The 15402-nt window shown below is 45.7% G+C and overlaps 1 pseudogene; it reads right to left on the bottom strand.

The window, feature by feature from the left end:
* Nucleotides 1–704: 704 nt before the first annotated feature.
* Nucleotides 705–15402, bottom strand: part of LOC142477129 (kazal-type serine protease inhibitor domain-containing protein 1-like) — a 33662-nt pseudogene continuing 18964 nt past the window's right edge.

Here is a 15402-nt window from a genome sequence, read left to right as displayed (position 1 = left end):
AGTTAGTTACTAGTAATCCCCAGTATAGTGAGCACAGAGTGTAAGGAGTAGCTAGTTACTAGTAATCCCCAGTATAGTGAGCACAGCGTGTATGGAGTAGCTAGTTACTAGTAATCCCCAGTATAGTGAGCACAGAGTGCATGAGTAGTTAGTTACTAGTAATCCCCAGTATAGTGAGCACAGAGTGTATGGAGTAGTTAGTTACTAGTAATCCCCAGTATAGTGAGCACAGCGTGTATGGAGTAGCTAGTTACTAGTAATCCCCAGTATAGTGAGCACAGAGTGCATGAGTAGTTAGTTACTTGTAATCCAAAGTATAGTGAGCAGAGTGTATGGAGTAGTTAGTTACTAGTAATCCCCAGTATAGTGAGCACAGAGTGTATGGAGTAGTTAGTTACTTGTAATCCAAAGTATAGTGAGCAGAGTGTATGGAGTAGTTAGTTACTAGTATTCCCCTGTATAGTGAGCAGTGTGTATGGAGTCGTTAGTTACTAGTAATCCCCAGTATAGTGAGCACAGAGGGTATGGAGTAGTTAGTTACTAGTAATCCCCAGTATAGTGAGCACAGAGTGTAAGGAGTAGTTAGTTACTTGTAATCCAAAGTATAGTGAGCAGAGTGTATGGAGTAGTTAGTTACTAGTAATCCCCAGTATAGTGAGCACAGAGGGTATGGAGTAGTTAGTTACTAGTAATCCCCAGTATAGTGAGCAGTGTATATGGAGTCGTTAGTTACTAGTAATCCCCAGTATAGTGAGCACAGAGGGTATGGAGTAGTTAGTTACTAGTAATCCCCAGTATAGTGAGCACAGAGTGTATGGAGTAGTTAGTTACTAGTAATCCCCAGTATAGTGAGCACAGAGTGTATGGAGTAGTTAGTTACTTGTAATCCAAAGTATAGTGAGCAGTGTGTATGGAGTCGTTAGTTACTAGTAATCCCCAGTATAGTGAGCACAGAGGGTATGGAGTAGTTAGTTACTAGTAATCCCCAGTATAGTGAGCACAGAGTGTATGGAGTAGTTAGTTACTAGTAATCCCCAGTATAGTGAGCAGTGTGTATGGAGTCGTTAGTTACTAGTAATCCCCAGTATAGTGAGCACAGAGGGTATGGAGTAGTTAGTTACTAGTAATCCCCAGAATAGTGAGCACAGAGTGTATGGAGTAGTTAGTTACTAGTAATCCCCAGTATAGTGAGCACAGAGTGTATGGAGTAGTTAGTTACTTGTAATCCAAAGTATAGTGAGCAGAGTGTATGGAGTAGTTAGTTACTAGTAATCCCCAGTATAGTGAGCAGTGTGTATGGCGTCGTTAATTACTAGTAATCCCCAGTATAGTGAGCACAGAGGGTATGGAGTAGTTAGTTACTAGTAATCCCAGGTATAGTTACTTTCCACTAGTGTGCAGTCCTGACTCTGGAGCAGTTTATTGGTGCTGGTCCGGAGTACAGCTAGTGCCGAGTAACCTGCTTTCCTGGCTGCGCGGGATTGTTAGTTGCCGGAAATCTCTAGTCCGTGCTAGTTACCGGTAATCTCCAGTCCCACAGCGGGTTAGTTACCGGTAATCTCCAGTCCCACAGCGGGTTAGTAACCGGTAATCTCCAGTCCCACAGCGGGTTAGTTGACCTGTCGCAGAGAGAGAGACGCAGATATCCTGCGGCTGCTTCACACTTGACGCACGCCTGTCATGTGTCCGGAAAGAGCGTCTGAAGTCCGTGACGCAGTGAACAAAACCCCAAAGTGTGGGGACAATCAGAAGTCAGCTGAGGGACGCGGGGAATACCCCCAGGGCAGAAGAGCATGGAGGGAGCGGGTAATACCCCCAGGGCAGAAGAGCATGGAGGGAGCGGGTAATACCCCCAGGGCAGAAGAGCATGGAGGGAGCGGGTAATACCCCCAGGGCAGAAGAGCATGGAGGGAGCGGGCATCTGTCTGTCCTCACTCGCGGGAGCCGGACGGACCTTCTCGCGCTCGCTCATCATCATCATTATCTTCATCATCCGTCGCATCAAACACCCCGACACGGCGCCCCCGAAACTCGGCGGCCAGAGGGGAGTCTGTGGGGAAAGGGGCGCTGTAATATGGGGTAATAGGGGGTAATAGGGGGGGTTATAGGGAGCGGTTATATGGGGTAATAGGAGGAGTTATAGGGAGCGCTTATATGGGGTAATCGGAGGAGTTATAGGGAGGGGGTATATGGGGTAATAGGAGGAAATATAGGGAGGGGGTATATGGGGTAATAGGAGGAGTTATAGGGAGGGGTTATATGGGGTAATAGGAGGAGATATAGGGAGGGGTTATATGGGGTAATAGGAGGAGTTATAGGGAGGGGGTATATGGGGTAATAGGAGGAGATATAGGGAGGGGTTATATGGGGTAATAGGAGGAGTTATAGGGAGAGGTTATATGGGGTAATAGGAGGAGTTATAGGGAGGGGTTATATGGGGTAATAGGAGGAGTTATAGGGAGAGGTTATATGGGGTAATAGGAGGAGTTATAGGGAGGGAGTATATGGGGTAATAGGAGTAGTTATAGGGAGGGGTTATATGGGGTAATAGGAGGAGTTATAGGGAGGGGTTATATGGGGTAATAGGAGGAGTTATAGGGAGGGGTTATATGGGGTAATAGGAGGAGTTATAGGGAGCGGTTATATGGGGTAATAGGAGGAGTTATAGGGAGGGGTTATATGGGGCAATAGGAGGAGTTATAGGGAGCGGTTATATGGGGTATTAGGAGGAGTTATAGGGAGGGGTTATATGGGGTAATAGGAGGAGTTATAGGGAGAGGTTATATGGGGTAATAGGAGGAGTTATAGGGAGGGGGTATATGGGGTAATAGGAGGAGTTATAGGGAGCGGCTATATGGGGTAATAGGAGGAGTTATAGGGAGGGGTTATATGGGGTAATAGGAGGAGTTATAGGGAGGGGTTATATGGGGTAATAGGAGGAGTTATAGGGAGCGGCTATATGGGGTAATAGGAGGAGTTATAGGGAGGGGTTATATGGGGTAATAGGAGGAGTTATAGGGAGGGGTTATATGGGGTAATAGGAGGAGTTATAGGGAGCGGTTATATGGGATAATAGGAGGAGTTATAGGGAGGGGTTATATGGGGTAATAGGAGGAGTTATAGGGAGGGGTTATATGGGGTAATAGGAGGAGTTATAGGGAGCGGTTATATGGGTAATAGGAGGAGTTATAGGGAGGGGTTATATGGGGTAATAGGAGGAGTTATAGGGAGGGGGTATATGGGGTAATAGGAGGAGTTATAGGGAGGGGTTATATGGGGTAATAGGAGGAGTTATAGGGAGAGGTTATATGGGGTAATAGGAGGAGTTATAGGGAGGGGTTATATGGGGTAATAGGAGGAGTTATAGGGAGGGGTTATATGGGGTAATAGGAGGAGTTATAGGGAGCGGTTATATGGGGTAATAGGAGGAGTTATAGGGAGGGGTTATATGGGGTAATAGGAGGAGTTATAGGGAGCGGTTATATGGGGTAATAGGAGGAGTTATAGGGAGGGGTTATATGGGGTAATAGGAGGAGTTATAGGGAGGGGTTATATGGGGTAATAGGAGGAGTTATAGGGAGGGGTTATATGGGGTAATAGGAGGAGTTATAGGGAGGGGGTATATGGGGTAATAGGAGGAGTTATAGGGAGCGGTTATATGGAGCAATAGGAGGAGTTATAGAGAGCGGTTATATGGGGTAATAGGAGGAGTTATAGGGAGCGGTTATATGGGGTAATAGGAGGAGTTATAGGGAGAGGTTATATGGGGTAATAGGAGGAGTTATAGGGAGGGAGTATATGGGGTAATAGGAGTAGTTATAGGGAGGGGTTATATGGGGTAATAGGAGGAGTTATAGGGAGGGGGTATATGGGGTAATAGGAGGAGTTATAGGGAGCGGTTATATGGGGTAATAGGAGGAGTTATAGGGAGGGGTTATATGGGGCAATAGGAGGAGTTATAGGGAGCGGTTATATGGGGTATTAGGAGGAGTTATAGGGAGGGGTTATATGGGGTAATAGGAGGAGTTATAGGGAGAGGTTATATGGGGTAATAGGAGGAGTTATAGGGAGGGGGTATATGGGGTAATAGGAGGAGTTATAGGGAGCGGCTATATGGGGTAATAGGAGGAGTTATAGGGAGGGGTTATATGGGGTAATAGGAGGAGTTATAGGGAGGGGTTATATGGGGTAATAGGAGGAGTTATAGGGAGCGGCTATATGGGGTAATAGGAGGAGTTATAGGGAGGGGTTATATGGGGTAATAGGAGGAGTTATAGGGAGGGGTTATATGGGGTAATAGGAGGAGTTATAGGGAGCGGTTATATGGGATAATAGGAGGAGTTATAGGGAGGGGTTATATGGGGTAATAGGAGGAGTTATAGGGAGGGGTTATATGGGGTAATAGGAGGAGTTATAGGGAGCGGTTATATGGGTAATAGGAGGAGTTATAGGGAGGGGTTATATGGGGTAATAGGAGGAGTTATAGGGAGGGGGTATATGGGGTAATAGGAGGAGTTATAGGGAGGGGTTATATGGGGTAATAGGAGGAGTTATAGGGAGAGGTTATATGGGGTAATAGGAGGAGTTATAGGGAGGGGTTATATGGGGTAATAGGAGGAGTTATAGGGAGGGGTTATATGGGGTAATAGGAGGAGTTATAGGGAGCGGTTATATGGGGTAATAGGAGGAGTTATAGGGAGGGGTTATATGGGGTAATAGGAGGAGTTATAGGGAGCGGTTATATGGGGTAATAGGAGGAGTTATAGGGAGGGGTTATATGGGGTAATAGGAGGAGTTATAGGGAGGGGTTATATGGGGTAATAGGAGGAGTTATAGGGAGGGGTTATATGGGGTAATAGGAGGAGTTATAGGGAGGGGTTATATGGGGTAATAGGAGGAGTTATAGGGAGCGGTTATATGGGGTAATAGGAGGAGTTACAGGGAGGGGGTATATGGGGTAATAGGAGGAGATATAGGGAGGGGGTATATGGGGTAATAGGAGGAGTTATAGGGAGGGGTTATATGGGGTAATAGGAGGAGTTATAGGGAGGGGTTATATGGGGTAATAGGAGGAGTTATAGGGAGGGGGTATATGGGGTTATAGGAGGAGTTATAGGGAGCGGTTATATGGGGTAATAGGAGGAGTTATAGGGAGGGGTTATATGGGGTAATAGGAGGAGTTATAGGGAGGGGTTATATGGGGTAATAGGAGGAGTTATAGGGAGAGGTTATATGGGGTAATAGGAGGAGTTATAGGGAGGGGTTATATGGGGTAATAGGAGGAGTTATAGGGAGCGGTTATATGGGGTAATAGGAGGAGTTATAGGGAGGGGTTATATGGGGTAATAGGAGGAGTTATAGGGAGAGGTTATATGGGGTAATAGGAGGAGTTATAGGGAGCGGTTATATGGGGTAATAGGAGGAGTTATAGGGAGGGGTTATATGGGGTAATAGGAGGAGTTATAGGGAGGGGGTATATGGGGTTATAGGAGGAGTTATAGGGAGCGGTTATATGGGGTAATAGGAGGAGTTATAGGGAGAGGTTATATGAGGTAATAGGAGGAGTTATAGGGAGGGGTTATATGGGGTAATAGGAGGAGTTATAGGGAGAGGTTATATGGGGTAATAGGAGGAGTTATAGGGAGGAGTTATATGGGGTAATAGGAGGAGTTATAGGGAGGGGTTATATGGGGTAATAGGAGGAGTTATAGGGAGGGGTTATATGGGGTAATAGGAGGAGTTATAGGGAGGGGTTATATGGGGTAATAGGAGGAGTTATAGGGAGGGGTTATATGGGGTAATAGGAGGGGTTATAGGGAGGGGTTATATGGGGTAATAGGAGGAGTTATAGGGAGGGGTTATATGGGGTAATAGGAGGAGTTATAGGGAGGGGTTATATGGGGTAATAGGAGGAGTTATAGGGAGGGGTTATATGGGGTAATAGGAGGGGTTATAGGGAGGGGTTATATGGGGTAATAGGAGGAGTTATAGGGAGGGGTTATATGGGGTAATAGGAGGGGTTATATGGGGTAATAGGAGGAGTTATAGGGAGCGGTTATATGGGGTAATAGGAGGAGTTATAGGGAGGGGTTATATGGGGTAATAGGAGGAGTTATAGGGAGGGGTTATATGGGGTAATAGGAGGAGTTACAGGGAGGGGGTATATGGGGTAATAGGAGGAGATATAGGGAGGGGGTATATGGGGTAATAGGAGGAGTTATAGGGAGGGGTTATATGGGGTAATAGGAGGAGTTATAGGGAGGGGTTATATGGGGTAATAGGAGGAGTTATAGGGAGGGGTTATATGGGGTAATAGGAGGAGTTATAGGGAGGGGTTATATGGGGTAATAGGAGGAGTTATAGGGAGGGGGTATATGGGGTTATAGGAGGAGTTATAGGGAGCGGTTATATGGGGTAATAGGAGGAGTTATAGGGAGAGATTATATGGGGTAATAGGAGGAGTTATAGGGAGAGGTTATATGGGGTAATAGGAGGAGTTATAGGGAGCGGTTATATGAGGTAATAGGAGGAGTTATAGGGAGGGGTTATATGGGGTAATAGGAGGAGTTATAGGGAGCGGTTATATGGGGTAATAGGAGGAGTTATAGGGAGAGGTTATATGGGGTAATAGGAGGAGTTATAGGGAGCGGTTATATGGGGTAATAGGAGGAGTTATAGGGAGGGGTTATATGGGGTAATAGGAGGAGTTATAGGGAGGGGTTATATGGGGTAATAGGAGGAGTTATAGGGAGGGGTTATATGGGGTAATAGGAAGAGTTATAGGGAGGGGTTATATGGGGTAATAGGAGGAGTTATAGGGAGCGGTTATATGGGGTAATAGGAGGAGTTACAGGGAGGGGGTATATGGGGTAATAGGAGGAGATATAGGGAGGGGGTATATGGGGTAATAGGAGGAGTTATAGGGAGGGGTTATATGGGGTAATAGGAGGAGTTATAGGGAGGGGTTATATGGGGTAATAGGAGGAGTTATAGGGAGGGGGTATATGGGGTTATAGGAGGAGTTATAGGGAGCGGTTATATGGGGTAATAGGAGGAGTTATAGGGAGAGGTTATATGAGGTAATAGGAGGAGTTATAGGGAGGGGTTATATGGGGTAATAGGAGGAGTTATAGGGAGAGGTTATATGGGGTAATAGGAGGAGTTATAGGGAGAGGTTATATGGGGTAATAGGAGGAGTTATAGGGAGGGGTTATATGGGGTAATAGGAGGAGTTATAGGGAGCGGTTATATGGGGTAATAGGAGGAGTTATAGGGAGGGGTTATATGGGGTAATAGGAGGAGTTATAGGGAGAGGTTATATGGGGTAATAGGAGGAGTTATAGGGAGCGGTTATATGGGGTAATAGGAGGAGTTATAGGGAGGGGTTATATGGGGTAATAGGAGGAGTTATAGGGAGGGGGTATATGGGGTAATAGGAGGGATTATAGGGAGGGGTTATATGGGGTAATAGGAGGAGTTATAGGGAGGGGTTATATGGGGTAATAGGAGGAGTTATAGGGAGCGGTTATATGGGGTAATAGGAGGAGTTATAGGGAGAGGTTATATGGGGTAATAGGAGGAGTTATAGGGAGCGGTTATATGGGGTAATAGGAGGAGTTATAGGGAGGGGTTATATGGGGTAATAGGAGGAGTTATAGGGAGGGGGTATATGGGGTAATAGGAGGAGTTATAGGGAGCGGTTATATGGGGTAATAGGAGGAGTTATAGGGAGGGGGTATATGGGGTAATAGGAGAAGTTAAAGGGAGGGGGTATATGGGGTAATAGGAGGAGTTATACGGAGGGGTATATGGGGTAATAGGAGGAGTTATAGGGAGGGGTTATATGGGGTAATAGGAGGAGTTATAGGGAGCGGTTATATGGGGTAATAGGAGGAGTTATAGGGAGCGGTTATATGGGGTAATAGGAGGAGTTATAGGGAGCGGTTATATGGGGTAATAGGAGGGATTATAGGGAGGGGTTATATGGGGGAATAGGAGGAGTTATAGGGAGCGGTTATATGGGGTAATAGGAGGAGATATAGGGAGGGGTTATATGGGGTAATAGGAGGAGTTATAGGGAGCGGTTATATGGGGTAATAGGAGGAGATATAGGGAGGGGTTATATGGGGTAATAGGAGGAGTTATAGGGAGCGGTTATATGGGGTAATAGGAGGAGTTATAGGGAGGGGTTATATGGGGTAATAGGAGGAGTTATAGGGAGCGGTTATATGGGGTAATAGGAGGAGTTATAGGGAGCGGTTATATGGGGTAATAGGAGGAGATATAGGGAGCGGTTATATGGGGTAATAGGAGGAGATATAGGGAGGGGTTATATGGGGTAATAGGAGGGTTTATATGGAGCGGTTATATGGGGTAATAGGAGGAGTTATAGGGAGGGGTTATATGGGGTAATAGGAGGAGATATAGGGAGGGGTTATATGGGGTAATAGGAGGAGTTATAGGGAGGGGTTATATGGGGTAATAGGAGGAGTTATAGGGAGAGGTTATATGGGGTAATAGGAGGAGTTATAGGGAGCGGGTATATGGTGTAATAGGAGGAGTTATAGGGAGCGGTTATATGGGGTAATAGGAGGAGTTATAGGGAGCGGTTATATGGGGTAATAGGAGGAGATATAGGGAGGGGTTATATGGGGTAATAGGAGGAGTTATAGGGAGGGGTTATATGGGGTAATAGGAGGAGTTATAGGGAGCGGTTATATGGGGTAATAGGAGGAGTTATAGGGAGCGGTTATATGGGGTAATAGGAGGAGTTATAGGGAGCGGTTATATGGGGTAATAGGAGGAGTTATAGGGAGAGGTTATATGGGGTAATAGGAGGAGATATAGGGAGGGGGTATATGGGGTAATTGGAGGAGTTATAGTGAGGGGTTATATGGGGTAATAGGAGGAGTTATAGGGAGGGGTTATATGTGGGTAATAGGAGGAGTTATAGGGAGGGGTTATATGGGGTAATAGGAGGGATTATAGGGAGGGGTTATATGGGGTAATAGGAGGAGTTATAGGGAGGGGTTATATGGGGTTATAGGAGGAGTTATAGGGAGGGGGTATATGGGGTAATAGGAGGAGTTATAGGGAGCGGTTATATGGGGTAATAGGAGGAGTTATAGGGAGGGGTTATATGGGGTAATAGGAGGAGTTATAGGGAGGGGTTATATGGGGTAATAGGAGGAGTTATAGGGAGGTGTTATATGGGTAATAGGAGGAGTTATAGGGAGGGGTTATATGGGGTAATAGGAGGAGTTATAGGGAGGGGTTATATGGGGTAATAGGAGGAGTTATAGGGAGCGGTTATATGGGTAATAGGAGGAGTTATAGGGAGGGGTTATATGGGGTAATAGGAGGAGTTATAGGGAGCGGTTATATGGGTAATAGGAGGAGTTATAGGGAGGGGTTATATGGGGTAATAGGAGGAGTTATAGGGAGGAGTTATATGGGGTAATAGGAGGAGTTATAGAGAGGCTATATGGGTAATAGGAGGAGTTATAGGGAGAGGTTATATGGGTAATAGGAGGAGTTATAGGGAGAGGTTATATGGGTAATAGGAGGAGTTATAGGGAGCGGTTATATGGGGTAATAGGAGGAGTTATAGGGAGCGATTATATGGGGTAAGAGGAGGAGTTATAGGGAGAGGTTATATGGGTAATAGGAGGAGTTATAGGGAGGGGGTTATATGGGGTAATAGGAGGAGTTATAGGGAGAGGTTATACGGGGTAATAGGAGGAGTAATAGGGAGCGGTTATATGGGGTAATAGGAGTTATAGGGAGCGGTTATATGGGGTAATAGGAGGAGTTATAGGGAGGGATTATATGGGGCAATAGGAGTTATAGGGAGAGGCTATATGGGGTAATAGGAGGAGTTATAGGGAGGGGGTATATGGGGTAATAGGCGGAGTTATAGGGAGAGGTTATATGGGGAAATAGGAGGAGTTATAGGGAGAGGTTATATGGGGTAATAGGAGGAGTTATAGGGAGAGGTTATATGGGGTAATAGGAGGAGTTATAGGGAGAGGTTATACGGGGTAATAGGAGGAGTTATAGGGAGGGGTTATATGGGGTAATAGGAGGAGTTATAGGGAGGGATTATATGGGGTAATAGGAGGAGTTATAGGGAGGGGTTATATGAGGTAATAGGAGTTATAGGGAGCGGTTATATGGGGTAATAGGAGGGGTTATGGGAGCGGTTATATGGGGTTATAGGAGGAGTTATAGGGAGGGGTTATATGGGGGAATAGGAGGAGTTATAGGGAGCGGTTATATGGGGTAATAGGAGGAGTTATAGGGAGGGGTTATATGAGGTGATAGGAGGAGTTATAGGGAGGGGTTATATGGGGTTATAGGAGGAGTTATAGGGAGCGGTTATATGGGGTAATAGGAGGAGTTATAGGGAGCGGTTATATGGGGTAATAGGAGGAGATATAGGGAGGGGTTATATGGGGTAATAGGAGGAGTTATAGGGAGGGGTTATATGGGGTAATAGGAGGAGTTATAGGGAGCGGTTATATGGGGTAATAGGAGGAGTTATAGGGAGGGGTTATATGGGGTAATAGGAGGAGTTATAGGGAGCGGTTATATGGGTAATAGGAGGAGTTATAGGGAGGGGTTATATGGGGTAATAGGAGGAGTTATAGGGAGCGGTTATATGGGTAATAGGAGGAGTTATAGGGAGGGGTTATATGGGGTAATAGGAGGAGTTATAGGGAGGGGTTATATGGGGTAATAGGAGGAGTTATAGAGAGGCTATATGGGTAATAGGAGGAGTTATAGGGAGAGGTTATATGGGTAATAGGAGGAGTTATAGGGAGAGGTTATATGGGTAATAGGAGGAGTTATAGGGAGCGGTTATATGGGGTAATAGGAGGAGTTATAGGGAGCGATTATATGGGGTAAGAGGAGGAGTTATAGGGAGAGGTTATATGGGTAATAGGAGGAGTTATAGGGAGGGGGTTATATGGGGTAATAGGAGGAGTTATAGGGAGAGGTTATACGGGGTAATAGGAGGAGTTATAGGGAGCGGTTATATGGGGTAATAGGAGTTATAGGGAGCGGTTATATGGGGTAATAGGAGGAGTTATAGGGAGGGATTATATGGGGCAATAGGAGTTATAGGGAGAGGCTATATGGGGTAATAGGAGGAGTTATAGGGAGGGGGTATATGGGGTAATAGGCGGAGTTATAGGGAGAGGTTATATGGGGAAATAGGAGGAGTTATAGGGAGAGGTTATATGGGGTAATAGGAGGAGTTATAGGGAGAGGTTATACGGGGTAATAGGAGGAGTTATAGGGAGGGGTTATATGGGGTAATAGGAGGAGTTATAGGGAGGGATTATATGGGGTAATAGGAGGAGTTATAGGGAGGGGTTATATGAGGTAATAGGAGTTATAGGGAGCGGTTATATGGGGTAATAGGAGGGGTTATGGGAGCGGTTATATGGGGTTATAGGAGGAGTTATAGGGAGGGGTTATATGGGGGAATAGGAGGAGTTATAGGGAGCGGTTATATGGGGTAATAGGAGGAGTTATAGGGAGGGGTTATATGAGGTGATAGGAGGAGTTATAGGGAGGGGTTATATGGGGTTATAGGAGGAGTTATAGGGAGCGGTTATATGGGGTAATAGGAGGAGTTATAGGGAGGGGTTATATGAGGTAATAGGAGTTATAGGGACCGGTTATATGGGGTAATAGGAGGGGTTATGGGAGCGGTTATATGGGGTAATAGGAGGAGTTATAGGGAGGGGTTATATGGGAGAATAGGAGGAGTTATAGGGAGCGGTTATATGGGGTAATAGGAGGAGTTATAGGGAGGGGTTATATGGGGTAATAGGAGGAGTTATAGGGAGGGGTTATATGGGGTTATAGGAGGAGTTATAGGGAGCGGTTATATGGGGTAATAGGAGGAGTTATACGGAGGGGTATATGGGGTAATAGGAGGAGTTATAGGGAGCGGTTATATGGGGTAATAGGAGGAGTTATAGGGAGAGGTTATATGGGGTAATAGGAGGAGTTATAGGGAGGGGTTATATGGGGTAATAGGAGGAGTTATAGGGAGGGGTTATATGGGGTAATAGGAGGAGATATAGGGAGGGGTTATATGGGGTAATAGGAGGAGTTATAGGGAGGGCGTATATGGGGTAATAGGAGGAGATATAGGGAGGGGTTATATGGGGTAATAGGAGGAGTTATAGGGAGGGGTTATATGGGGTAATAGGAGGAGGTATAGGGAGAGGTTATATGGGGCAATAGGAGTTATAGGGAGCGGTTATATGGGGCAATAGGAGGAGTTATAGGGAGCGGTTATATGGGGTAATAGGAGGAGTTATAGGGAGCGGTTATATGGGGTAATAGGAGGGGTTATAGGGAGGGGTTATATGGGGTAATAGGAGGAGTTATAGGGAGCGGTTATATGGGGTAATAGGAGGAGTTATAGGGAGCGGTTATATGGGGTAATAGGAAGAGTTATACGGAGAGGTTATATGGGGTAATAGGAGGAGTTATAGGGAGGGGATATATGGGGTAATAGGAGGAGTTATAGGGAGGGGTTATATGGGGTAATAGGAGGAGTTATAGGGAGCGGTTATATGGGGTAATAGGAGGAGTTATAGGGAGGGGGTATATGGGGTAATAGGAGGAGATATAGGGAGGGGTTATATGGGGTAATAGGAGGAGTTATAGGGAGGGGGTATATGGGGTAATAGGAGGAGTTATAGGGAGGGGTTATATGGGGTAATAGGAGGAGGTATAGGGAGAGGTTATATGGGGCAATAGGAGTTATAGGGAGCGGTTATATGGGGCAATAGGAGGAGTTATAGAGAGCGGTTATATGGGGTAATAGGAGTTATAGGGAGCGGTTATATGGGGTAATAGGAGGGGTTATAGGGAGGGGTTATATGGGGTAATAGGAGGAGTTATAGGGAGCGGTTATATGGGGTAATAGGAGGAGTTATAGGGAGGGGGTATATGGGGTAATAGGAGGAGTTATAGGGAGCGGTTATATGGGGTAATAGGAGGAGTTATAGGGAGGGGTTATATGGGGTAATAGGAGGAGTTATAGGGAGGGGTTATATGGGGTAATAGGAGGAGTTATAGGGAGGTGTTATATGGGTAATAGGAGGAGTTATAGGGAGGGGTTATATGGGGTAATAGGAGGAGTTATAGGGAGGGGTTATATGGGGTAATAGGAGGAGTTATAGGGAGCGGTTATATGGGTAATAGGAGGAGTTATAGGGAGGGGTTATATGGGGTAATAGGAGGAGTTATAGGGAGCGGTTATATGGGTAATAGGAGGAGTTATAGGGAGGGGTTATATGGGGTAATAGGAGGAGTTATAGGGAGGGGTTATATGGGGTAATAGGAGGAGTTATAGAGAGGCTATATGGGTAATAGGAGGAGTTATAGGGAGAGGTTATATGGGTAATAGGAGGAGTTATAGGGAGAGGTTATATGGGTAATAGGAGGAGTTATAGGGAGCGGTTATATGGGGTAATAGGAGGAGTTATAGGGAGCGATTATATGGGGTAAGAGGAGGAGTTATAGGGAGAGGTTATATGGGTAATAGGAGGAGTTATAGGGAGGGGGTTATATGGGGTAATAGGAGGAGTTATAGGGAGAGGTTATACGGGGTAATAGGAGGAGTTATAGGGAGCGGTTATATGGGGTAATAGGAGTTATAGGGAGCGGTTATATGGGGTAATAGGAGGAGTTATAGGGAGGGATTATATGGGGCAATAGGAGTTATAGGGAGAGGCTATATGGGGTAATAGGAGGAGTTATAGGGAGGGGGTATATGGGGTAATAGGCGGAGTTATAGGGAGAGGTTATATGGGGAAATAGGAGGAGTTATAGGGAGAGGTTATATGGGGTAATAGGAGGAGTTATAGGGAGAGGTTATACGGGGTAATAGGAGGAGTTATAGGGAGGGGTTATATGGGGCAATAGGAGTTATAGGGAGAGGCTATATGGGGTAATAGGAGGAGTTATAGGGAGGGATTATATGGGGTAATAGGAGGAGTTATAGGGAGGGGTTATATGAGGTAATAGGAGTTATAGGGAGCGGTTATATGGGGTAATAGGAGGGGTTATGGGAGCGGTTATATGGGGTTATAGGAGGAGTTATAGGGAGGGGTTATATGGGGGAATAGGAGGAGTTATAGGGAGCGGTTATATGGGGTAATAGGAGGAGTTATAGGGAGGGGTTATATGAGGTGATAGGAGGAGTTATAGGGAGGGGTTATATGGGGTTATAGGAGGAGTTATAGGGAGCGGTTATATGGGGTAATAGGAGGAGTTATAGGGAGGGGTTATATGAGGTAATAGGAGTTATAGGGACCGGTTATATGGGGTAATAGGAGGGGTTATGGGAGCGGTTATATGGGGTAATAGGAGGAGTTATAGGGAGGGGTTATATGGGGGAATAGGAGGAGTTATAGGGAGCGGTTATATGGGGTAATAGGAGGAGTTATAGGGAGGGGTTATATGGGGTAATAGGAGGAGTTATAGGGAGGGGTTATATGGGGTTATAGGAGGAGTTATAGGGAGCGGTTATATGGGGTAATAGGAGGAGTTATACGGAGGGGTATATGGGGTAATAGGAGGAGTTATAGGGAGCGGTTATATGGGGTAATAGGAGGAGTTATAGGGAGAGGTTATATGGGGTAATAGGATGAGTTATAAGGAAGGGTATATGGGGTAATAGGAGGAGTTATAGGGAGCGGTTATATGGGGTAATAGGAGGAGTTATAGGGAGCGGTTATATGGGGTAATAGGAGGAGTTATATGGAGCGGTTATATGGGGTAATAGGAGGAGTTATAGGGAGCGGTTATATGGGGTAATTGGAGGAGTTATAGGGAGGGGTTATATGGGGTAATAGGAGGAGTTATAGGGAGGGGTTATATGGGGTAATAGGAGGAGTTATAGGGAGCGGTTATATGGGGTAATTGGAGGAGTTATAGGGAGGGGTTATATGGGGTAATAGGAGGAGTTATAGGGAGCGGTTATATGGGTTAATAGGAGGAGTTATAGGGAGCGGTTATATGGGGTAATAGGAGGGATTATAGGGAGGGGTTATATGGGGTAATAGGAGGAGTTATAGGGAGGGGTTATATGGGGTAATTGGAGGAGTTATAGGGAGCGGTTATATGGGGTAATAGGAGGAGTTATAGGGAGCGGTTATATGGGGTAATAGGAGGAGTTATAGGGAGCGGTTATATGGGGTAATAGGAGGGATTATAGGGAGAGGTTATATGGGGTAATAGGAGGAGTTATAGGGAGCGGTTATATGGGGTAATTGGAGGAGTTATAGGGAGCGGTTATATGGGGTAATAGGAGGAGTTATAGGGAGCGGTTATATGGGGTAATAGGAGGAGTTATAGGGAGCGGTTATATGG

The sequence above is a fragment of the Ascaphus truei genome, unplaced genomic scaffold, assembly GCF_040206685.1.
Source record: "Ascaphus truei isolate aAscTru1 unplaced genomic scaffold, aAscTru1.hap1 HAP1_SCAFFOLD_1973, whole genome shotgun sequence".
Taxonomy (NCBI): Eukaryota; Metazoa; Chordata; class Amphibia; order Anura; family Ascaphidae; genus Ascaphus; species Ascaphus truei.
The sequence above is the reverse complement of the archived record's forward strand: the minus strand, read 5'-3'. Positions and strand labels throughout refer to the sequence as shown.